We start from the raw sequence: 24,645 nt of genomic DNA, 5'->3' as shown, positions 1-24,645 counted from the left end.
ATGTTGCTCGGTCTGTACCAGGCTGTGGGCCGGACTGGGTTTGTTACAAAGTTCAACACAGGGAAAGGAAGGAGGGCCAGGGATTTTCCCTAATCACTAAATCTCTAATCTCCCTCCAATCTGTGAAATCCTCGAGTATCTTTCTTCTGGTCTTGATGCTCCTTAGTCTACTGTGACTGCCTTGAACCCCAATTTACTATCTAGCTTCCTGACTACTGGCCCCCGAATATTGCTGGTTGACTAGATCATAGTTCAGTTGGATAGGCAGGTTGGATAGGGTGAAGGGATTGGCAAAGTCACCATAGTGGGTCCAGCCAAAGATGGCTAGTTCAGACAAACAGTTCTCTCTCATCTCAGGTTGATTTGTTCTCAATACTGATGAAATATATTAGGGCACTAGAACATAGGAATCAGGTCAAGGGAACAGGAGAAATCTGGGTGGATCTGATCTCTGCTGTGGAGACAGGATGGTTGATAGGATAAATCTCAGGAACACAGCCAATGACTTCCAACAGAAAGTCCGTTAACCTAGGCAGGAAGTGATTCCTTCAAACTCCTGAAGAGACAGGAACACTCCCCCTTCCAAACTCTCTGACTCTCCTTAAATCCTTTCCTTACATTCTTTGGAACCCTTTCTGTTCAGTTCCATGCATGAACCACCTGCCTGCAAAGTCCTTGCATGCCCAGATCCTTTGCAAACCTCTTATTCCCTACATTCTATTTTAATAATATACATATATCATTTTGTCAAATGATATTTTCCCTAATGGGGGAAGGTGAGGGAGGAGGTTAGTTGGATGTTTTAATGTAACAAAAAAAATAATTTTTTAAAAAGAATATAAAAGGGAAGAAAAAAATCTAACCAATATTTGAAAAAGTTTGTTGTCATACCATATCCATGGATCTCCAATTCTGTGAAAAAGCATAGGGAGTTAATTTTTCATATCAAAGCATTTAAATCCTAACTGAAAGATAACATGCATCCCATATTGGCTTGCCAACATAATGGCAGAAGAAGGCACACATTATCAGACAGTAGAACCATGGAAAACTGAATTGAAGAAGACAGCTCCACAGCTCCTAAATCCAGCTGTGTAGAAAGAAAGAGATTCCAAGAGATAATGGTGAGGGAGGATACCTGTTGTAGCCTTGGAGGAGAGCTAGCTAGGGCACAGAGACTGGAGATGTAGTGCTCTGGGCATAAAAAGGAAGGAGGCCAGTTGGACTGTATCAAATATAGTTTATATTGTGCAGAGAAGGGAGAAAAGTATAGTGTGCTTGGAAAAGAAAGTTGGGAGCAAGTTGTGAAGAACTTTAAATGCCCCAGTCATTTCAATTTGACCCTAGAGAGAATAGGCAGTCCCTGGAGTTTATTAAGCAGGAAAGTGAAACAGTCAGTTTGTGCCTTAGGAAAATCTCTTTGCCAATTGGGGAGATAGTCTTGTCAATCATCCTATCAAGCTGTTATGAGGGCCAGTACGAGTAGAGACCTGGGAACAGATGGGAGAAATGTTATGGAGCAGGAACAAAAATTGTTATTAGATTGACTAGATTTATATTATTATTTAGATATTTGGGATGAATAAGAATAAAGATGACATCGAAGCTGGGAATCTGAGTAACCAGAAGAATGGTGGAGTCTTTGACAGAAATAGAAAATTATAGGTATTATTATTTTCATTTTGAGTAGTGAAGAGTGTTTTGCCATATACATAACTGGTGTCAAAGGAAGGATCTGAATCCTATCTCTCTTTATTCTTTAGTTCAGTGCTTTTTCTGTGATATTGATACCATGCTGCCTTTTCAAAAGGAAGACAGTATAGTGTAGAGCACCAGGCTTGGAATCAGAAAGAAAACTCATCTTCCTTGAGTTCAAATCCAGCCTCAGACACTTACTAGTTATGTGATTCTGAGCAAGTCACTTAACCCAGTTTGATTCAGTTCCTCATCTGTAAAATGAGCTGGGGAAGGAAATGGCAATCCACTCTAGTACTTCTGGCAAGAAAACCACAAATAAGTTCACAAAGAGTCATACACAACTGAAAAACACCTGAACAACAAAATCATAGTCAAGCGATTGAGCATTTATTAAGAGCCTTGTATGTACCAGACACTGCTAAGTAATAGGGATAAAAGAAAGATAAAAAACAGTTCCTGCCCTCAAGATGCTTATAATCTAAGGAGGGTGATAACACTCAAACAACTTTGTGCAAATAAAATACATACAGGATCTTAGAGGGAAGACACTAAAATTAAGAGCAGGAAAGGTTTATTGATAAAGGTACAATTTTAGCTGAAACTCAAAGGAAGCCAGGAGGAGGAGAAGATGAGGGAGGGAATTTTAGACTTATGGAGTAGCCAGTGAAAATTCAAAGAGTTGAGAAATGGAATGTCTCATGTTTACACATGAAAAAGAAGATATTGCCTCTAGGTTGTAGAGTATGTGGAGGGGAGTAAGCTGCAAGAAGCCTGGAAAAGCAGAAAGGGGGAAGGTTATGAAAGACTTTTTAAAAAAGGTTAATGGCATCAAAGAAAATAATTTTTCTAAAAAAGTAAGAAGGAAGAGAGCCTATTAACTGATCTCAAACTGTCCTAGAATGATCAAAACCACTTGTTATGAGTTTAAAAATTATAAAAATTGTTCAGTGGAACATATTAGTATAAAGATACAGAAGCAAATGGACAGAGCAACATAGAGTTCAATAAACCTGAAGACGCCAACTAGTGCCATTATTTAACAAAAAACTGCCAGGAAAACCAGAAAACAATCTGGCAGAAATTTAGTTCAGTCCAACAACTTACATCACATAACATAATTAACTCCAAGAAGAAATGACTTCTAAATTTAAAGGGATCACATTGTAAATAAGTTAGAAGAGCAGGGTAGAAAAAACTTTCCGGGATTATGGATAGGGGAATAATTTTTGACAATAGAGAGAATCACAGGAGAAAAAAATGGCTGATTTCATTACATAAAATTTAAAAGATACAGCAAGAATATAAGCAATGCAATTAGAATTAGAAAGGGAATATTTGAAGAAGAAAATCTTTGCAAAGAGTTTCTCTCATAAAGCACTGATATCCAAAACATACAACAAACTGATTCAAATATATAACAAGAGCCATTCCACAAGAGATAAATGGCCAAAGGATATAAATAGTTAGCTTTCAAAATGTGAAAAGTACGCTAACAACCATAAGAAAAAGTTCTCCCAATCACTAATATTGAATGAAATGCAAACTAATCTAATCTGTGAGGTTCCATCTCACAGCAATCAAATTGGCAAATATAACTAATAGAAAAGGACATTTGTTGGAGGAGAAGTGAGATCACAGGCACACTTATACACTACTGGTAAAGCTGTGAACTGGTTCAGTCATTCTAGAAAGCAGTTTGGAAGTATATCCCAAAAGTTATTAAACTGTGGATTCTCTTTGACCCAACAACAGCAATTCCCATTTGAACAAATTATTCATGGTAACATTTTTCATTGTCATGAAGACCTGGAAACTAAATGGGTATCCATTAATTGGTTAAATGAATAAATCACAATTTATGAATAATAGAATATTATTTTGCCATAAGAATTGCATCACATAGCAGAGGAATCTCCTGTGGCCCCTTCCTTTGATTAGTCATTTCACCTGAACTTCCATATTAAGGAATCACCCAGGCCAGGTGTGTTCTCTCCTTTTCTCTCCAGGGCCCACTCTTGACTCTTTAGATTTTCTTCCCTCACCTTAACCCTGAATGGAAGTGCTTTCTCTTTTTTTCCCTTTCTCCTTTAGTTTCCTTTTATGAATGTCTTTTGTCACTAGAATTAGGCTCTTTTAGGGCGGAGGCTACCTTTCTTTTTGTTTCTACTTGTATTTCCAGCAGTTAGCACAGTACCTAATACATGGTTTATATTTGTTAAATGATTGTTAACTTAATTAGATCTCTCTCTCTCTCTCTCTCTCTCTCTTTCTCTCTCTCTCTCTCTCTCTCTTTCTCTCTCTCTCTCTCTCCCTCTGTCTTTCATGCAGATTTACAATGTTGGTCATGTCCTTGACTCCTCACTTTCACTTACTCTATACATTAATTTGTGATGAGGCTTACACATAGAATCACTGGATTTTAAGTTGGGAGGAACCTTAGAGATCATCCACTGCAACCTGCAACCATCTTTTAAAATGCTACTTGAAGCCCCCTAGTGATGGGGGGGATTCATTGTTTGCTAACAATATCGACAGCTCTAATCATCAGGAAGTTCATTCTTTTTTAAAAATTGAAATCTGCCTCTGGAGACTTTACCCATTGGTCTTCCTTCTGAGGTCAAGTTGAACTCAGGTCTGATTCTTGTTCCATTTGACAACCCTTCACATATTTGAAAATATAAATTATGGTTTGCCTAAGTTTTTTATCTTTTCTAATATAAATATTTAATTTAAATCAAATGACATTTATTGAGTACACTACATTGCTAGGGGCTAGAGATGCAAAAATGAACAAGGACATTGGAGAGACCTTGTTAATGAGGGCAGATCTAACGTTGTTTCAGACAAATTAAGGAACAAGGGATNTCTCTCTCTCTCTCTTTCTCTCTCTCTCTCTCTCCCTCTGTCTGTCTGTCTGTCTCTCTCTCTTTCTCCATTTGTTCCTCCCTTTCTGCCTCCATCCATCCATCCATCCATCCATCCATCCATCCATCCATCCATCCATCCATCCATCCATCTATCTATCTATCTATCTATCTATCTATCTATCTATCTATCTATCTATCTATCTATCTATCTATCTATCTATCTATCTATCTATCATTCAGGCCAGTCATTTTATGGTAGATATGTCCACACCTATTTTACATTTGGATTGGGAGAGAAAGTCCAGATTTTGCCTAGACTCATTTGTTCAATAGCTTCTAGATTTTCTAAGAAGTTTTCCTTATGATGAATTCTTTTCTTTTCCCTTATTTTTTTGGATAGTATTTTACTTTATTTGGCACATTTGCTTTTTTAAGGAGACGAAGGAGAACAGAGTTTAGAAAATACCACATACAGCTAGGTGGCACAGTAAATAAAGTACTGAGCCTGGAATTAAGATATACTGAGGTCAAATCTAGCTTCAAATACTTATTATTTGTGTGACACTGGGTAAGTCATTTAACCCTGTTTACCTCAGTTTTCTCGACTGTAAAATGAGCTCGAGAAAATAATGGCAGACCACTTTAGTATCTTCACTAAGAAAACTCCAAATGGAGTAATGATGAATTGGACACAATTGAAACCACTGAGCAACATTCCACTTCTTTCTTTTCTTGAGGAAAATATTCATGATAGACTTGAATCCTCTCAAAAATCCTATGAAGTAGGTGTTATTACCCAGTCTTTCAAATGAGGAAACTGAAACTGAAGCTGAGAGACGAGTTGTCTGGGATGACACGTGTCTGGGGCAGGATTTGAACCTAGACCTTCTTGAGTCCAAGTCCAATACTTTATCCACTGTCCTACCCATCTTTTAGGCTTCTATGAAGTATGCTTGTCTTTGATCTCTTTTATTTCTTGGTCTTGAGCTACTTTTTCCACACTATTTTTGGCCATCCTTCCTTCTGCCAGTCTTTTCAATGAAGTCACTGGATATGAAAGACATATGTTGATGTCTTGGTCATTGTTAGGAATCTTACTTTATAAGTTCTATTTCACATTTCCAGACTGTCTAAAATGGAATCATTCCTAGCACCCTCTATCCCCTTTCCCATGCCATTGTGAGCCACTAGAACAGGGATTTTGGGGAGGAATAAACCATGAACAAAACTTTGTCTATAACTCTGTCCCAGTCTATCTGGGTTTTTTTGTTGTTGTTGGTTTTTTTTTTTTAAACCCTTGTACTTCGGTGTATTGTCTCATAGGTGGAAGAGTGGTAACGGTGGGCAATGGGGGTCAAGTGACTTACCCAGGGTCACACAGCTGGGAAGTGGCTGAGGCCGGGTTTGAACCTAGGACCTCCTGTCTCTAGGCCTGACTCTCACTCCACTGAGCTACCCAGCTGCCCTCTATCTGGGTTTTTTATTCACGTCAATAGATAGATATATGTACATATGTTTGAGCATATACACATAAATATACATTTAAAAATTTAATTTAATATTTATATATGAAAAACGAATACAAATGCATGCACAATATACGTGCATGTATAAAACATATGGAAACATATACAACTTTTGATTTTTATGTATGCATGTTTATACACATGTATACATATTTGTTGTTGTTCAGGCATGTATAATTCCATGTAAAAGTCCATGGAATTTTCTTGGCAAAGATACTGGAAGGGTCTTCCATTTTCTTCTCTAATGTGTCCTCATTTTATAGGTGAGAAACTGAGACGACCAAGCTCTATCTACTGGACCAGCTAGCTGCCCCATCTACATTTATGATATGTATATACATGGATTATGTCTCTAGGGTTAATATGTGCACTTTTAACTCTGCTAATTTCTCTCTACCTCATTCTGTGTCCTCTATTGCATATATCATGTAACATGTTATAGTCATCTCTACTGGTCATTTATCCCTTTTTAGATCATAAGCTTCAAAGCAAAGGAAAAGATTTCATTTAAAGTGTATTTCTCGGGAGCAGCTGGGTGGCTCAGTGGATTGAGAGCCAGGCCTAGAGATGGGAGTTCCTAGGTTCAAATCTGGCCTCAGACACTTCCCAGCTGTGTGACCCTGGGCAAGTCACTTGACCCCCATTGCCTACCCTTACCACTCTTCTGCCTTAGAACCAGTATACAGTATTGATTCCAAGACAGAAGGTAAGGGTTTAAAACAAACAAACAAACAAATAAATAAAATAAAGTGCATTTCTTCCGTAGTGCACTGTCAATGGCTGGAACTTAATGTTTCTTGAATGAATAGTAGTTGGGAAAGACTGTCTTTAGCAAAGATGTCTCACCTATAATGGCAGCTAGGTGGGACAGTGGATAGATAGAATGTTGGGCCTGATGTCAGGCAAACCTGAATTCCAATCTTGCTTGAGTTACTTGTATTTGTTGTGTGATTCGGGGAAAGTCACTTAACTTCTGTCTGTCTCAGTTTACTCAACTTTAAAAATGGGTGTAATAATATCTACCTCTCAGGGTTGTTAAGAGGATAAAATTAAATAATAATATTTGTAAATCTTTTAGCATAGGGTAGGCGCACAGCAGGCATTTAATAAATACTTCCTTCCTTCCTTCCTGAAATATATGGAGCATCTTCATATATTAATGTCTGCCTTCCTCTCCAATTCTTTTTTAGTCTCTTGTGCTTCATGACAATATGGTTCATCTAATAATAGTCTTCTTCCTAATAAGCCACGGACTGTTTCACATATTTGCAATCCTTCATGGAGCTTTAATCATTTTGTTATATGAAACACATCTTTCTTATTGTTCTTATGGCTTCACACACAGATTGAGCAAGAGGAGTTTGTTGTGAGAAGCTTGTAATTGTTTTGTGAAAATAAAATTGGCAGAAGGGAGGAAAAGGGTGAATGATAGTTCTCACTTCTCTCTCCTACTCCTGGATCAATCCAAATCTCTCTCTGAGAAAACACAAATGGAGGTTCATCCACCTCACAGTCTTTCCAAAATAATATTTACATGGCCACTGAAAAATATTTGCCCCGACTCATAAAATTTAGCAAACTTGGAGAGGAATTTTTGCTTGATGAGCATTTGGCTCTAGACTATTTCATGACTCAGAGTGGTTCAAAACTGTGAGAAACTGGACATGTCTCCTTATGGCCTGACCACTGTAATATGTTTGCCCACACTGGTTCTCAACATCAGAGAAATTCTAGAGAACTAATCTCTTCTTCAGAAGCCTGTGGAGGACAAAAAAATATTCTATGAAAGGATGATATGTGATTCTCCCCACCCTCCTTTCCCCCCCTCTCTTTATGACTATTGGATTAGATTTCACTGATTTGGACTATATGCGAATATATATATCTGTATGTGTGTATAATCCAAATCATGTATGTATACACTATTTGTATAGTCATTATACACCACTACATATATATATATATATGGTGTCTCAAATGTCTTAGTGCAGTTTTAAGAGATATGTATTTCCATATATTCACACATATACAGAAAGAAAGAAAAGAAAGAAAAGAAAGAAAAAAAGAAAGAAAGAAAGAAAGAAAGAAAGAAAGAAAGAAAGAAAGAAAGAAAGAAAGAAAGAAAGAAAGAAAGAAAGAAAAGAAGGGAGAAAGGAAGAAATGAAGGAAGGAAGGAAGGAAAATGCATACATACATACCATAGTGGATAAACTATATTTATTTTCATATAGGTTTCAAAACTATAAAGATTAAAGTTCAAGCTTTGACATATGCCAATTGTATGATTCAGTGCCCTAGTGCCACTAAGATTTAGTTGCAGAAAAGAAGCTAACATATACTGGTAAAGGTGTTTTTTCACCTGAAAATTGCCTATATGAAAGAAATTCAAGTTCCAGTTCCTAGCGCAATACAATACATGATACAATATGATATGATATGACATAATAAAAATATATTATTCAAAAAATTATGGCAAGCACTCTGATGTTTTGGGGATACAATTAAGAAAAAAAAAGACAATTCCTACTTTCAAGGAGCTTACGAACTAATGTGAGAAGAAAACACATAAAAGAAAACTAAAAAGAGGGGAGGTGTTGAGTGGGAAAATGTTGCCATTTAAGGAATATGATTATGGCAGAGTTGAAACTAAGCAGCCCAGTTGATGGAAAATGAAGAGCTGACTGAACTCCTAGGTCTTTTAGGCTTTGAGAAGAGTGATCTGCCCTTCAGTCCTCCAATTAGAAGGACAAAAGCAATTCTCTATGTCTATTTAGCTATCTACATATCTATCCCATGTTGACACAGAGTTGGCTAGCAATTTTGATTGACTTACTATTGTGCTGAAGGGCAAAGAGGGAGAGGAAGAGGTTAACTCCCTCCCTCTTCTCTAATTAAGGGATTGATATTCATTTTTAAAAATTAATTAACTAATTAATTTGTTTGTTACACTTAAAATACCCAGTTAAGTTCCTCCTCCCATTAGAGAAGGCATTATTTAACTAAAAGGTATAAGTATATTAAAAACCATTATAAGAATAAAAAGAGCCAGTTGCCAATGTTATGATTGAAGGGAGAGAGAGAGAGAGTCTATGTAATGATGAGTCTCTCTTCCAACTCTCTCCTCAACCCAAAAATACACAGGGAGACTTCAAGGGGGTGTCACCCTAAAACTGGGTGACGTGGATGGTTGTGCCACCCCACAGGAGTTGGGGGTGAGGCTTCCCTATTAGAGGAGGTATGTGGTACCCCAATCTGATTCTGAATGAGGATGGGGTTCACACAAGCCTCCCCTGAGGTCAGTCAACTTCACAATGGATGGTCTGGCTTCAAGATGGAGGCAGCCAAATCAAGCTGTGGTTCCCCTCTCCCTTGCTGTCTGTCAGGCACTCTGGAATACTATCTGACTAATGAATGGCTTTTATTATTCACAATTCAGGGATTGGAGAAAGTGGTGAAGGGCAGAGGAGTTTTTGGGGTGCCCTCCACTGTATTTCTATGGGGTCTCTCACTTAGGAGGGAACTTTTGGGGTTCCCACTCTTAAGCTTCTTCCCTCACTCCTTCTTCTGTTTCTATTTCTATCCTTTCCTATAATTGCAAGTTTTGACTGAAAGAGGGTCTCTCAGCAAGGTTGGGTAATGGGAGAAGAAGACTAAGAGATCGCTCCCAAAATGGAGTACAAAAACTTTGCTGACTCTATTGTTGAAGTCTTGATGAGTGAGAAGCGATGGGATGTTTTTGACCAGGGAATGAGGGTTTCAATTTCCAAAGAAGATCCTCAGGAAGCCCTCAGGACTGTATCTCTGAGCTGGGATGTCCTCCTCCTCTCTCCTCCCAGTCCTCTGCCGGAACTCTCTCCCCTATTTCCTCCTCCGGAGAATTTCTCAGAATCCCCTCTGGTCTCTCAACTGTCAGTAACTTTCACCAACTGTCAGCCACTCCTTCTCTGGCTCCTTTTGTCCCATTCCCCTTGCACAAATCCCATCCTTACACTATGTCTTACTTATTTCCATTTATCAGTTTTTTCTTTGGAGATGGATACATACACATATCATTCTTCAAACAATATTTCCTTTGCTGTGTATAATGTTCTCTTGAGTCATTTGTTTTACTCTTCATAACTTCATGTAGGTCTTTGCATGATTTTTAAAAATTAACCTGTTCATCATTTTTATATAGCAGCAGTATTCCGTCACAATCATATGCTACAACTTATTTAACTATTCCACAATTGATGGCCATCCCTAAAATTTCTTGTTCTTTGCCACCATAAAGAGAACTAACATAAATATTTTAGAATTCTTAGGTTTTTTTCCTTTCCCCCCCCCCCCAATTCCTTAGGAAATAAACCTATTAGTGCTATTATGGGGTAAGAAGATATACAGTTTCAAAATCCTTTGAGCATAATTCCAACTCAATTCACAGTTCCACCAACAGTGTAGTAATATCCCCATATTTCCACATAACCTCCAAAATAAACCATTGGTATTTGAACCTAGATCTTGACTCTAAGTCAGTTCTATTGCTATCCTATGTGTTGTTCCATGATCAATTCACACACACACACACACACACACACACACACTTTTTCCAGATCTTTATTGTGGAATAGCATTTTCTCTAACATTTCCAAAGTCCAGAATAAAGTATTCTTCTACATATTAATTTTAGCACTGTTGTTCCCACAAATGGAACCAGGGAGGAGCCATTTCCTCTGTATTTTTTCTCAGATTGAATTAATATTGCATACTCTGAAATAATTGTATTTGTCTTATGCATAGGTGTATATCTTAATTTACCAGTAGAAAATTGTTCTGTTATCCTTTCAGTGACTATTTTTGCCCTTAGGTTTCATTGTTAACTCTGGAACTCAGTCAAAGGCATGAATCTTTTTGATTTTATGAGAAATGTAAGACAACAGTGTCCTACATGGAAGGAGAATATAGTACATTGGATAGAGTACTAGATTTGGTGTCAGAGAACCTGGGTTCAAATCCCACTTTTGCTTCTAAATACTAGGGTGAACTTAGGCAAATAATTTAAATTTCCTAAGAATATGTTTCTTCATCTGAAAAAGGAGGGGAGGACCTTAATGGCCTCCATATTAGTTCTAGATTTCAATCTATGATGTCATGATTTTATAAACCATGGTGAAGTGATACACCTTAGGAAAATGACAACCAAAGACAAAGAAAGCACAGAGTCTCAATTTGCCTAATGAAAATTTTAGTTTTGGAAAAAGTGACTTCTGTATCCTCCACCCATTACCCCCCGCCATCAAAACCAACTTTCCAAACTACTCTTTCCAATGAAAACATTAGTTGTTGTGGCTTATATTTCATATCTTCTACGTACCAACTTTCTACCTCAATTGAGATGTAACTATATGTGCTACAATATTTCCAAAATGGAATAAACCAGCACATTAGCCCAAAGGAATAATATACCACTTACTATCTGTGTGATCTTGGGAAAAAATCACTTAGCCTTTCTGTCTCATTTTACCCATCTATAAAAGAAAAGACTAGAGTAGAGAATCTCTAGGGTTCCTTCCACCTCTAAATCTCTGATCCTAAAGCTGAAGGAGACCAAAGACTATATTTAGATTCACGGTCACATCCAGTGTCTCTTAAGCTATGCTTATGAAACACTCAAACAACTATCCAATTCAGTCAAAAGATCTCCCAGAGGAGCTAATTGGCACTGTGCAAACTCACCATCCAGGCGGTGAACTATGTTTTTTTCACTTTCCAACTGGTGCTTATGTAGACATAGTCTCAGGGTCTGGTTTGATTTCTGAGCCAAGACTGAAAAATGGGGCCCTTCCACCAGCAGCTCCAAAGTTGCTTCAATGAAGTGTTTGTTGAAGTTCATAGGAAAAATGGAATTGCTGTTTAAGAAAATTTGGGAGAAAATATTCCTATGTCTTCTTTTCAGTGGTCTACATGTAGGAGGCCGTAGGAAATGGTTATTGACCTTAACCTGGTAATGACCACATCACATTTCTATCTTTTAAAGAAATAATCTCATAAAGTCTTTGTTGTAATTGGAATCTACTCTTAATGTTAAGAAACCTTATGTATATTGATATCATCTCACAATACTTATTAAATGTCAGCCTCCATTTTATCACTCATAAACATCGTATTTAGAAAATCAATACTGCTTAACTAAACATTAAACACACTATACAAATAGCAATAAATAATTAAACACTAATTATATGCAATTAATGTGCATTGAATACAATAAAGAGGCAAATTAATATCACTACTATTCAGCAGCATTGTCAAGGATTTTGTATTTATGGGTGTATGAATTATAGTAGATTGATGAAAGATAATATAACTATGGGAAAGAAAAAATATATATTCAAAATAAAACTTTCACATACAGGTGGTCTTGAGACATTTTCTGCTCTCCCTGTTTATCTCTCCTTTATTCCCCACGTATATAGCAGATTTTAGGAGATACTTTTTTTTTAACTCTAGGTTTTGCCTAGATTGAATGTGGCAAGCTGTGTGTGGTACTACACTTCATTTTCCTCATCCTTAAAATAAAGGGCTCAAACTAGATGACTTTTAAAGTTTACTTGTCTCAGTCAACTTGTCCACACTAATTCTTTTCTCATACTTCCCTTGGGTTTTCTGGGCATGACATTTAAATCCTGTGTTTTTCTCAATTTAGTCATTATGCAAAACTTCCTTTTTAGATAATCATTTGTTTATGCTTTTGGGTGGCCATTTAATTTGTTTTAAATGCTTCCATAGCTCCTATGCTTCACTTTCCTGGAATTTGCTTCATTCAAGTTCTGAAGCTGACACAATGCTATTCACACTCTCCTATTTCTCATAAGGTGTTATCTTTATGCACTATCATACAGCCTAGAAAAATTTAACTTTGTTGCCAGCTACCATGAGGACTAATCTTTCTGTCATTTTCTCTGCTCTTTGGCAGTAATTGATATTATGGTGGTCTTTGGATTTTAAGTATTTACATATTTATCTTATGAAAGAGCTGAGGGGCAAACAACCCGCAAGTCAATGAAAATAAGTATCATCTATAATTAGAATTAGGGCAGCTAGGTGATAGAGTGCTAGAACTGGAATCAGGATGACTTCTGTGGTCTTCAAATTTGGTTCTCAGACATTTACTAGATTTGTGACCCTAGACAAGTCGCTTAAACCTGTCTATCTCAGTTTCCTCGTCTGTAAAGTGAGCTAGAGAAGAAATCATAAACCATTCCAATATCTTTGCCATGAAACCACCAAAGGGGGTCATAAAGAGTTAAGTGTAACTGAAAAACAACTAGACAGCAAAAATAATTAGGACCCAAAATAAATACATACATGGATAATGCAATTTACAATTATACACTATTATACAGTTTCTATAATTATATTTTCCCACATTTTATGGTTTGGAAAATAGTAAGCACATAATAAATGCTTTATCTATATACAAAGAAGGCAAGGTCTGGAGTAGCTATGTAATTGTCTCTCTATGGTCAAATGACTAGAAAGTAAGTGCAGAGCCAGGATTACTCTCCAGGTCAGTGTCAGTGATCTTTCCATTATGCCACATAGACTCTCCTACATATATTAAGTGGCCATTGTGACCATTTATCAGGATTGTGTCTATCTATGTTATAGAATTCTGAATGTATTTTGTATGCCCAGGGGTGTGCTAAAAGTAAATTCATATAGACCCAGAATTACCTATTGTTAAACTTTCAATGTCACCCTTTATTCCTGGAAAATGGGCAAATGCCACAAATCATGACTTGATAAATGGTTTCACTGATTGTCAATATTTAAGAAACTGATGAAGAAAGCATTAGTAACACAGATTAAACTTAAAAGTGTGTCATGTATACATTTCCCCCCCTGGGAAAGTCTATTATTAAATATTGACTTTCATGCTGCTAAACATATATCTACTGGATAGGGGAATATGCTTTATCTCAGCTTTGTATTTCCCCTATTGCCTAGTGAGGCACCTCCTCTGGGGCTATGCTCCTACTTGCAATCATACATAATGTTTGGAGCCCTTGGAAGAGAGCTGATTTATACTACTCAGGGTTCTATGAGTAATCTCGAAAGGCTGGGTTTCTACTATGTTTGCTCATGTATCTTCACTAATGTGCTTCCCATTAACAATCAGCCTATCAATGGTTAGTAAAGTGAGAATAGTTGGCACAAACATTTCTACCCAGAAGTCTGGGGCAAGGTCTTCTACAAATATGCATAGGTCTCTGAGGAGAGTGGACTCAAACTCAGAGTATAGTAGTAGTGAGGCACACTTGGAATTGTAGATTCTGTGTTGGACTTCAATCCAGGAACATTTGAGAGATCATGGAAGATGTGAGAAGTACCACAGGACTGGAGAAATATCCAAAAGAAAAATAATTCTATAATGAATAAGCTAGAACCTCTGAAAAGAGAATTTAAAAGTCCCGAGAATCCCAAGAACAGGTGGAACACCTAAAAAAAAGTAAAGGAAGTGATACATAATAAAGTCAATACTCACCAAATGACACCTATGAAGAATTAATGACTTGAAATATAATCTGGAAAACCTGTACAATGGATGATAACTTTCAGAAAGATTAGGAAAGGGCACTTTAAAGTTTATTACATAATAAGATATTAAAATCAAAAGATGGCTAAATTTGAATAGTCTAAAAAAACCCCAGTAAAATAGAGATAAGAATCTTTGACTTCCCCCAATCAAAAACATGTGAAACAAAAACATCTGAATACTCTTTTTAAGAAATTATTTTTTAAAAATAATAAAAAGTTCTCAGAAATAAATAGAATAATAGAGCCAAGTATAACTTGATAAAATTCATAGAATACCAGCAGAAAGGAATGTGAGATTAAATTCACCTCCAAATATAGGAGTCATACTAAAAAAACTCCCAAGTCAAAGCAAGTAAATTGTAAGCATCCAGGGAGATTTGTACTATATTTAGAATGTTTTTGGTATTTCATGACTACCAGAAGAAAGAAGAAATTGAGATATGGTCTGCCAGAAAATATAAGAAGGGAAAGGTCTAGATATCTAGCATTGTTGATCAATGCTGGACACACTTCAGTAGGGATCTCTGGCAACTCCTGAAGTGCTTCTTGGAGATGACCACTCAGGGAAGATCACTGAGACTTAGTTTGACTTCCCAGTAGTTTGCCATGGAAAAATCTGGTTCAACAATTCAGAGCCAAGGGGCCATGTAACAATGCCTATTCAGCAGTTCCACAAACTGCTACGTACTCTATATTTAGGTCCCAACCTCTGAAGAGAGTGTAATCTTTTATACAGTTTCTGTCAATTTGAACTTATAAGAGCCTTTTGCATGAAACGTTTCTCTTGCATGTAGGAAATAAATACCTGTTTCAAATCAAATTTACATTATACATTTAGAGCCTTTGTAGTTCTCTCTTTGGAAGACTCAAGACAAGAGCGAACAACTAATCAAAGTAATTTTTCCTTGGAGTGCCAAGGAGAGACTTTAACAAGCCAAAGAGCACAAGAAAAAAGTCTTAGATGGTAAGCCTTCCCCTTTCCCCCTACCCCCCCACCCCAGTCTGTATTGCACAGGCTAGAGTACACATGCCTAGGTACAACCTGAGGGAGATCTTCAATTACTCAGGCCCAGCAATAGTTTCTTATTGTTACATGCATATATTTATTGATTTATGAATCACATGTCTGTAATGCAGTATGATAAAATCATATGATTTGAAATTTGGAAAAGACCTCAAGGGCCATCTAGACCAAATGATATTAATATTTATATAGATTATTTAAATTATGCAAAAAGAATCTTGAAAAGGATGAAAAAAGGATGAAATAATTTTTGACTGTGGAGTCATTAAGGAGACACTTAAGTTTAGTGAGTAGGGGAGTGACATGATCCAACTTGCATTTTAGGAAGATCACTTTGTCAACTGTGTGGAGGCTGGTTTGGAGAGGGGAGAGACTTGAGTGGACAGACCCATTAAGGGGCTTTTGGAATCATGAAGACAAGAAATGATAAGGGCCCAAATTTTGTCAAGTGACTGTGTGAGTAGAAAGAACAAGACACATGTGAGAGATGTTGTTGAGGTAGGAATAGCAAAATTTGGCAACTAATTGGTATATGGGGTGTGTGAGATGTGAGAAGGTGAGTTTAGAAAAGGATGTGTTTGTGGGACAAATGACAGCTAAGAGACTGATCACAACCTTTCAATTCTTGCTCATCCTGTGAGACCCACTCTGCCTCACTCAAAATAAAATGGAGGGAAGAGGAAAGGGAAGAATGGGAACAAGTATTTTTTTTAAATGCCAACTATGTGTCAGATACTCTTATAAGCCCATTTTATGAATATTATCTTATTTTATCCTCACCACATAGCTATGGGGTAAGTGCTTTTGGTATCTACATTTTACAGTTGAAGAAACTGAGATAGACAAAGGTTATTTGTCAAGTTGGTATTTAATTGGGGTTTTTTGATTTGTTCTTTTTCTAGCTATTTTTTAGTTGCATATATGCCCAATTCTTTTATCTATCATTTCTCCATTTTACTGATATGTATTTAGAGATATAAAATTTCCCTTAAGTACTGCTTTGGCTACATTCCATATATTTTGGTATGTTGTCTTGTTGTCAATCTCTTTAATGAAATTATTGTTTCTATGATTTATTCTTTGACCTACTCATTCATTAGGATGAGATTATTTAGCTTCCAATTAATTTTTAATCTATCTTTTCATAGTCCTTTATTGAATGTAATTCCTAGGGTCCAGTCAAAAAGTGCACAATTCAGTATTTGAACTCATTTTCTTCCTGACTCCAGCATCCTATTCACTACTTCAACTTGCTGGAGGAAGAGATAGAATTTCTACTCATTAATCATTACCCTAAAGTGCAGAGCCCACTCTCCAAACTGTGCCTACTAAAGCCATTGAAGTGGTCCAGGGAAAAAGGAGTGATATTCTGGGGAGGGAGAAATTTTCTGATGATGCTTGTAGAGCTGATGATAGAGTACCTGAGAAGGTGGTTATAACTGCCAGAGTAGCTGATATTCACTTCTGAAAGTAGAGTAGAGTAGAGCTGAGAGGTTGCATAGGAGATAAAGACAGAAAATTAGGGGTGAGTTGGGATGAATAAAGGTAGGTGTGGTTATGTTGGAAATAAACCCTATGATTGGATACTGTGAGGAGGGTGAAATGTTATCCATCTTTCACCATTGAACTGGTTGATTCCATATCTCTTGGGGTGGGATCACAGCAGATTTAGGAGATCAGCCCAATGTTAATGTATAGGATTTTTCTCACAGGGATCTATAAATACAGACATAGAGAAAGCCTTCTAGGTGATAAGATTCCCCAGCATTACCTTGATCTATGAGGCAGCTAGGTGGCACAGTGGATAGAGTGCTGGGCCTGGAGTCAGGAAGATCTGACTTCAAATTCATCTTCAGACACTAGTTTTGGGACTTAACCTTGTTTATCTCAGTTTCCTTATCTGTAAAATGAACTGAGGAAGAAAATGGCAAAACATTCCAGAAGCTTTGCCAAGAGAATCTCAAAATATGTTAAGAAGAGTTAGTAATGACTGAAGATGACTAAACAGTAACAACAACCTTGTTCTATGAAAAGAAATTCTCAACTGGTTCTCTTTCTCTCTATCCTTTCAATGCATTTACCTCTCCAACCACAATATATTAAATACTTTAAGGAATACCAGGAGAGAAGACTGGTCTTTCCTTGCTTTTGTATACTGTTGAATCCCCCTACTCTAATGCAAATACAGAGAGAACTTTAATATAAGTTCATGTGCAAGTCTAGAGCTAATGTTTAGAGGTTCCCCTTTGTCTTACCCCCTGCCTCACAAATGTGACCTACTCTTTTTTTGTATTTACTTATCTTTAGTAAGTACGTGCAAAGAATGAAATAAATAGAAGCTTATTTTTATCTGGAGACAAAATCCATTATGAAAGAGCAAGTCACCAAGATTTAAGGGTAAGAGATGCCAGTTCATCAGACAACTATGTGACAGAGAAGAAGAAAGAGAGGAGGAGATAAATTCACCTGGTCCCAGCATGGCACCAAATTCTGACTGTAGTTCAACTCCTCATGTAGGTCAGTGAGTAGCTCCAATTGTAAGTCATGTTTATATTCATTTCAGAGTAATAGTAACTTTCCCTTGCATCCTACCATTGGCTAGAGGCATATCTATCCCTGTGTTCCAAAGTTTCCAGTTTTCCCAGCCCCTCTTCAGTACTGTCATCCATCTAGAGGAAACTACACTTTCCATCAGTCGTACAATGCTGAGTGAACAGTGTCAGAGTGGGAGAGAGTGTAGTGTGCTTGGTAGAGCTATTGTTTCCACTTGTAGCTCAACTGTACTGTTCCTTGACTCTGTGGGGTAACCTATTGACTAGTTTGAGATAAAAGATGGGTCCTGATTAACTTTTGGTTATAGGTTAACCAACTATAGGTCTTTGAATCTTTGTCTTGGGAAATTTGACTGGATCCATGAACACAGTGTGTGGAAGTGGATATATTTGGGGCTCTTCTCTGTGTTAAGATCACAGAAGAAGCTGAAGGACAAGATGTGAAAGACAGAATTGCTTGATAAATCATGCCTTGGAGCAAGGAAAAACAGAGGTCAGGTCCCACTTTTGACACATATTTACCATGGGATCTTTGATGGGTTACAACCTCTTGGTTGGGCAGCAAGAAACTCTCCATGACAATTATTGATGAACTACTAATCAGCATTGATGAAAAGAGTTTCCACACCAGAAGTTCTCTACTCTGATGAATCTCCTAATTTTTATTCCATTGACATGTATGCTGGATGGAGCTGCAACTGTCTTACAACAAGGTGTTGAACTTACAATTATAGAAAAGTATAATTGTTGACGCCTTTAGTTCCTGCTGAGCTGACCTTGAACAAACATGTCCTATCTGACCTATATCCAAAATGATATCTGTCACAATAAAGTGGTAAGATTGCTGCTGCAATGAGCTGACTGGCATTGGAGTAGCCAGAATCATTCTACTGAAAACCTTTGGTTCAAGTTTCTGTGAGGAGCAAAATTGGTGAGAGCTTGGGAAGAGAGATGCTAATCTTCTTTCCTGGTTTTAGAATAGATATGTATGAAACCAGTTTTGGGGTAAAAAGACTGGTATGGGGGGAGACTTTGAAAGGCAGACATAGAGGAGAAAGATGGCTTCCCAACATGTTGATTTCTAGCTTGGCTCCTTGGGGACTGGAACACTTCCCCTTTGGTAAGATAAAGGAGTCTTGATTGAAATAAGATTATCTCCCCTCTGTGGGAAAGTAATTCAGTCTGTGTATTATCTAGTATATTCTGTTTGGTATAACTTTTGATCTTTGTTTGCTATCTGCTTGGATAGTTAGGTCTCTTTGTTATTGACTTTTTTGCAATGGTGTATAAATAGAATTTTTAATGGAAAAGGGTTAAGCCTTTGTTTATAAGCTTGGGACACCCCTTCTATTTTAAGGGATAGTGACCAGGAAAGTGGCTTGAACCTAAGGAAGAAATCATTTCCCTAAGTCTGGCAATATTAAGGGAGGTGGGGGTTGAGACATAACTCTAGTCTTAAAAACCCTCTGTGAGGAGAGCAGATAAACTAGCTCATGGACCTTTCTACTTCCTTACAGGCAGGAATCAATGTCTCCCTTGGAGAAAGGTAGGCAAGACTCCTGGACAAGAGCTCTCTACAAGATACATTTAGATGAGCCCATGTGGATATGCACTGATACATGCACCCTGCGCAGGTAAGGATACCTCAAGTAGAGATTAGCATTCATAGTCCTGAGAAACAATAGCCCAATCCACTTACTATGCAATAGTGATAGAGACAGTATTTTATAAAACATACTTTCTACAAAAGGCAGCTAGCTATATTTTTAAGCTATTTTTCCATGTATGAAGTGTAGAAATAACCACTAATAATGTATCTCAGTCTCTTTAGTGCTTTCTGCATAACTGGCTAACATTTCAGGAATTTTTAATACAAAAACCAATCTAGGGGACAGCTGGATAGCTCAGTGGATTGAGAGTCAGGTCTAGAGACTGGAGGTCCTAGGTTCAAATCTGGCTTCAGACACGTCCTAGCTGTGTGACCCTGGTCAAGTCACTTAACCTCCACTGCCTAGCTCTTACCACTCTTCTGTCTTGGAATCAATACAAAGTATTGATTCTAAAGCAGAAGATAAGGGTTGTTTGTTTTTTTTTTTAAAGCCAATCTATGATGAAGCTATTTGGTATAGTGATTAGCACATTGTATTTAAGTAACACTGGAGTTTGTCTTGCTTTAATATTATTTGTGTGACCTTGTAAAAGTCTTGTTACTCTTGAAACCCAGTTTTTCATTTGTACTATAGAGATAATTATTTGTTTTATTGAGCCTCTTGACTGTCTTGTTAGAAAAACTATTAGAAAGTGAAATGTTTAGGGAAGATTAATTAGACCAGTGATTCCCAAAATGGGTGCCACTGCCCCCTGGTGGGTGCTGCAGCAATCCAGGGGAGTGGTGATGGTCACAGGTGCATTTATCTTTCCTATTAATTGCTATTAAACTTTAAAAAAATTAATTTCCAGGGGCCTAAGTAGTATTTTTTCTGGAAAGGGGGCGGTAGGCCAAAAAAGTTTGGAAACCACTGAATTAGACCATAACATCAGCTGGTTACCCTCTTTAACTCAAGATTTTATGGAAATTATGGAATTACAAGATCTGGGTCAAATCCTACATCTGACAATTATTACCTGTTTGACCTTGGATAAGTCATTTTAACCTCTCTAGACCTCTGAGGTGCTTTTCATCCTACATGTATGATGCTATAAAACTGTGACCTACCTCACAGGAATATTGTGAAGAACAAAAGTATAAAAGGAGCTTTGCAAATCTTAAAGCATTATGTAAATATCAGCTATAGTGAATGTATATGTGTCCATGAATGTGTACACAGATGTCAAAGACATCTTTGGGGATGAAGTCTATAATCTCTGAAGCTTAACTATAAAAATTCAATGAAATTATGGAATAAGGACAGAGGATGAAGAGTGTGGCTAACATTGTCTGATGTAAAATTCAATCATAAGTATACAGCTTGAATGGACAAAGGGTTTTGCCCAAGTGTTTCTAATTAAACAGGAAAATTAAAAAATGTTTTTTTTATGGTTCTCAGGTCTCATTATTTCAAAAGCAATGTCCTTCAAAACTATAGAAGAGAGAGATGCAAGAAACTGTTTTCTTTACAATTATCTGCTCTGAGTCTTAGAGTTTCCTTTTTTGTTTTTGTTGGGAGTAATTTATCATTTCTGAAGCTTTGTCAAAAATTGTTTCTGTGAAAATCAGGGTGGAAATTTTCCTGTGACAAATGAAATAATAATTTGACTTGTCATTGTTTGGATCACAGAATATAGTAGATCATCATTTTTTCTGCGTCACCAAGAACATATATAAAATAGATTTTTTTCATAAAAAATAAACTATAGATTTCTATTTTTAAAGTAGAAGTGTATCAAAATGTGCAGTTTTTAAAGAAAATGTAAAGAATACTTAATATTCAGGGAGTAAAATACTCAAAAGTGTTTTTCAGTGAGACATCATTTGTTTTAGAGAATCCTCTTCTTGACTTCTTGACCTGACAGAGTCCATACCTTTTTTTGTATAGTAGCTAATTGGGACTGCTGGCTTCATCTTTATTCTTATCCTTTTCCTTAGAACTAGCTCTAGCCCCTAGAGAGGAATCTATAATCTCAAACAGAATTCTGACAGTCTCAATTTCTCCTGCTTCCTCCATTCCCTCTTGATCATTTATACTTTCAAAATATTCTATTGCATTTTCTCTATAATCTTAGCCTACATTACTTCTTCAGGTTCTGGGGATCTCCACTAGTCTTTTCATGACTCATTATTTCTATGTTTTTCTAAAAGGAATCAGCCACTCAAAGAACAGAAAGTTGGTGCTCTATCTCCGTGCAAATAGAATTCATATGTATTTTCAATGCATGCAACTTCCTTGATATGATAATTTTGACTAAAATCCCATAGACATCCTCTTGGCCCTTTGGGGAAATATACTCTACTGATTACTTCACTGCCTGACAACTACTATCATTATATGGGGGCTGCAGCAAGGTGGCATAGTAGTTAAAATGCTAAAACTGTACATACTAACTGTGTGATCCTGTTCATACTTAACTTCTCTCAGCCTTAAGTTAAATGTGAAAAAAATAATATCTATTTTTAGTGTTACTTTGAGTTTCAAATAAGATAAGATATATAAAGCATTTTAATAAAGTATTACCCAAGTGCTAGCCATTATTTATTTTCTCATCTTCAACAATCATTCATTGACTAGATGATAGTGTCTCCTTGATTATTCTGAAGAGCCCCTTTGCTACACATATTCTTCCCATCTCTTCTGTTCTTCCACCTTTAGTCATGAAAGGCTGTAGTGGCTACCCAGCTAGGACCTCTTTACTAAAGATGATTTTATTTAAGTACATCAGAAGATACTGTACAAACATTGCCCTTTCATTTTGGTTTTAATGGCATGACAGACATTCCATCATGGACATGGACAGGGTGGGTTTTTTAATTTTTAGAACATTTTGTTACAAAAACTTTTTTATGTAATCAAAGTGATCCATTTTATATTCTGTAATGTTCCTATTTCTTATTTGGTCATAAATTCTTCTCTTATCCATAGATCTGACAGATAAACTCTTCCATGCTCTTCTGATTTGCTTATGATATCACCTAAATCATTTTTTACCTTATCTAGTATGTGAGATACTGGAGCTAATATCTAGTTTCTGTCAGACTGCTTTCAAGTTTTCACAGAAATTTTAATCAAATACTGATTTTTTGTCCCCAAATCTTAGATCTTTGGTTTGTTAAACACTAGATAACAATGCTGATTTACTATTGTGTATTGTGACTTAATCTATTCCACTGATCCATTACTCTATTTCTTAGCCACTACCAGATTGTTTTGATGATTACCATTTTGTAATATAGTTTGAGATCTGGTATTGCTTAGTCACCTTCTTTGGATTTTTTTTCATTGATTCCCTTGATATTTTTGACTTTTTGTACTTCCATATGAATTTTATTGTTTTTTCTCACTCTACAGAATAATTTTTGGTAGTTTTATTGGTATGACACAGAATAAATAAATTTTAAGTATTATTATTATTTTTATTGCTTTGCCTTGGCCTAAATATGAGCAATGAATATTTTTTCAGATGTTTAGATTTTACTTTATTAGTGTGAAAAGTATTTTGTAATTGTGCTCATATAATTCCTGGGTTTGTCTTGGCAGGTCCAAGGTATTTTATGATGTCTACAATTATTTTAAATGGAATTTCTCTTTTTATCTCTTCATGCTGGACTTTGTTGGTGATACATAGAAATGCTGATAATTTATACAAGTTTATTTTATGTTCTGCAACATTGCTAAAGTTGTTAATTATTTAAACCAGAATTTTAATTGATTCTCTTGGATTCCTTAAGAATACCATTATATCATCTGCAAAGAGTGATAGTTTTGTTTTCTTATGCCTGTTTTCTTTCCTTTAATTTCTTTTTCTTCTGTTATTGCTAAGATAGCATTTCTAGAAAATCATTAAATAATAATGGTCATAATTGATCTCCTTGTTTTATCCCTGAACTTACTGGGAAAGCTTTTACCTTATCCGGATTATATATATAATGCTTACTAGTGGTTTTAGATAGACACTAGTTATTATTTTAAGGAAAGTTCCATTTATTCCTATGCTTTGTACTGTTTCTAATAGGAATAAGCACTGGGTTTAGTAAAAAGGGTTTTTTTACACTTATAGAAATAATCATATGATTTTTGTTGTCTTTGTTATTGATATGGTCAATTATGCTGATACTTTTCCTAATATGGAACAAGCCTTGCATTCCTAGTACAAATGTCATCTGGATATATTTTATGATCTTTGTGATATATTGCTATAATCTTTTTGCTTGCATTTTATTTAAAATGTTAGCATTAATACTCATTAGACAAATTACTCTATAGTTTTCTTTCTCTGTTTTTGCTCTTCCTACTTTAGGTATCAGTACCATATTTATGTCGTGAAAGGAATTTGTTAGAATGCTTTCTTTGCCTAATTTTCCAAATAGTTTAAATAGTATCAAATTCTAGTTAACTGTTTTGTAGAATTCACTTGTGAATCAGTCTGGTTCTGGGAATTTTTTCTTAGGGAACTCATTGATGTCTTGTTCAACTTCTTTTTTTCTAAGATATTTAAACATTGTATTTCCTCTTCTGTTAATCTGGGCAATTTATATTTTTCCAAATGTTCATCCATTTCACTTAGATTGTCAGTTTTACTGGCATATAATTGGGCAAAATAGCTCCTAATAATTGTTTTTATTTCATCTTGATTGGTGGTAAATTCACCTTTTACACTTTTAATACTGGTAATTCCTTCCTTCTTTCTTTCCTTCCTTCCTTCCTTCCTTCCTTCCTTCCTTCCTTCCTTCCTTCCTTCCTTCC

The sequence above is a fragment of the Gracilinanus agilis genome, chromosome 1 (assembly GCF_016433145.1).
Source record: "Gracilinanus agilis isolate LMUSP501 chromosome 1, AgileGrace, whole genome shotgun sequence".
NCBI classification, from domain to species: Eukaryota; Metazoa; Chordata; class Mammalia; order Didelphimorphia; family Didelphidae; genus Gracilinanus; species Gracilinanus agilis.
Note: the sequence above shows the minus strand (reverse complement) of the source record.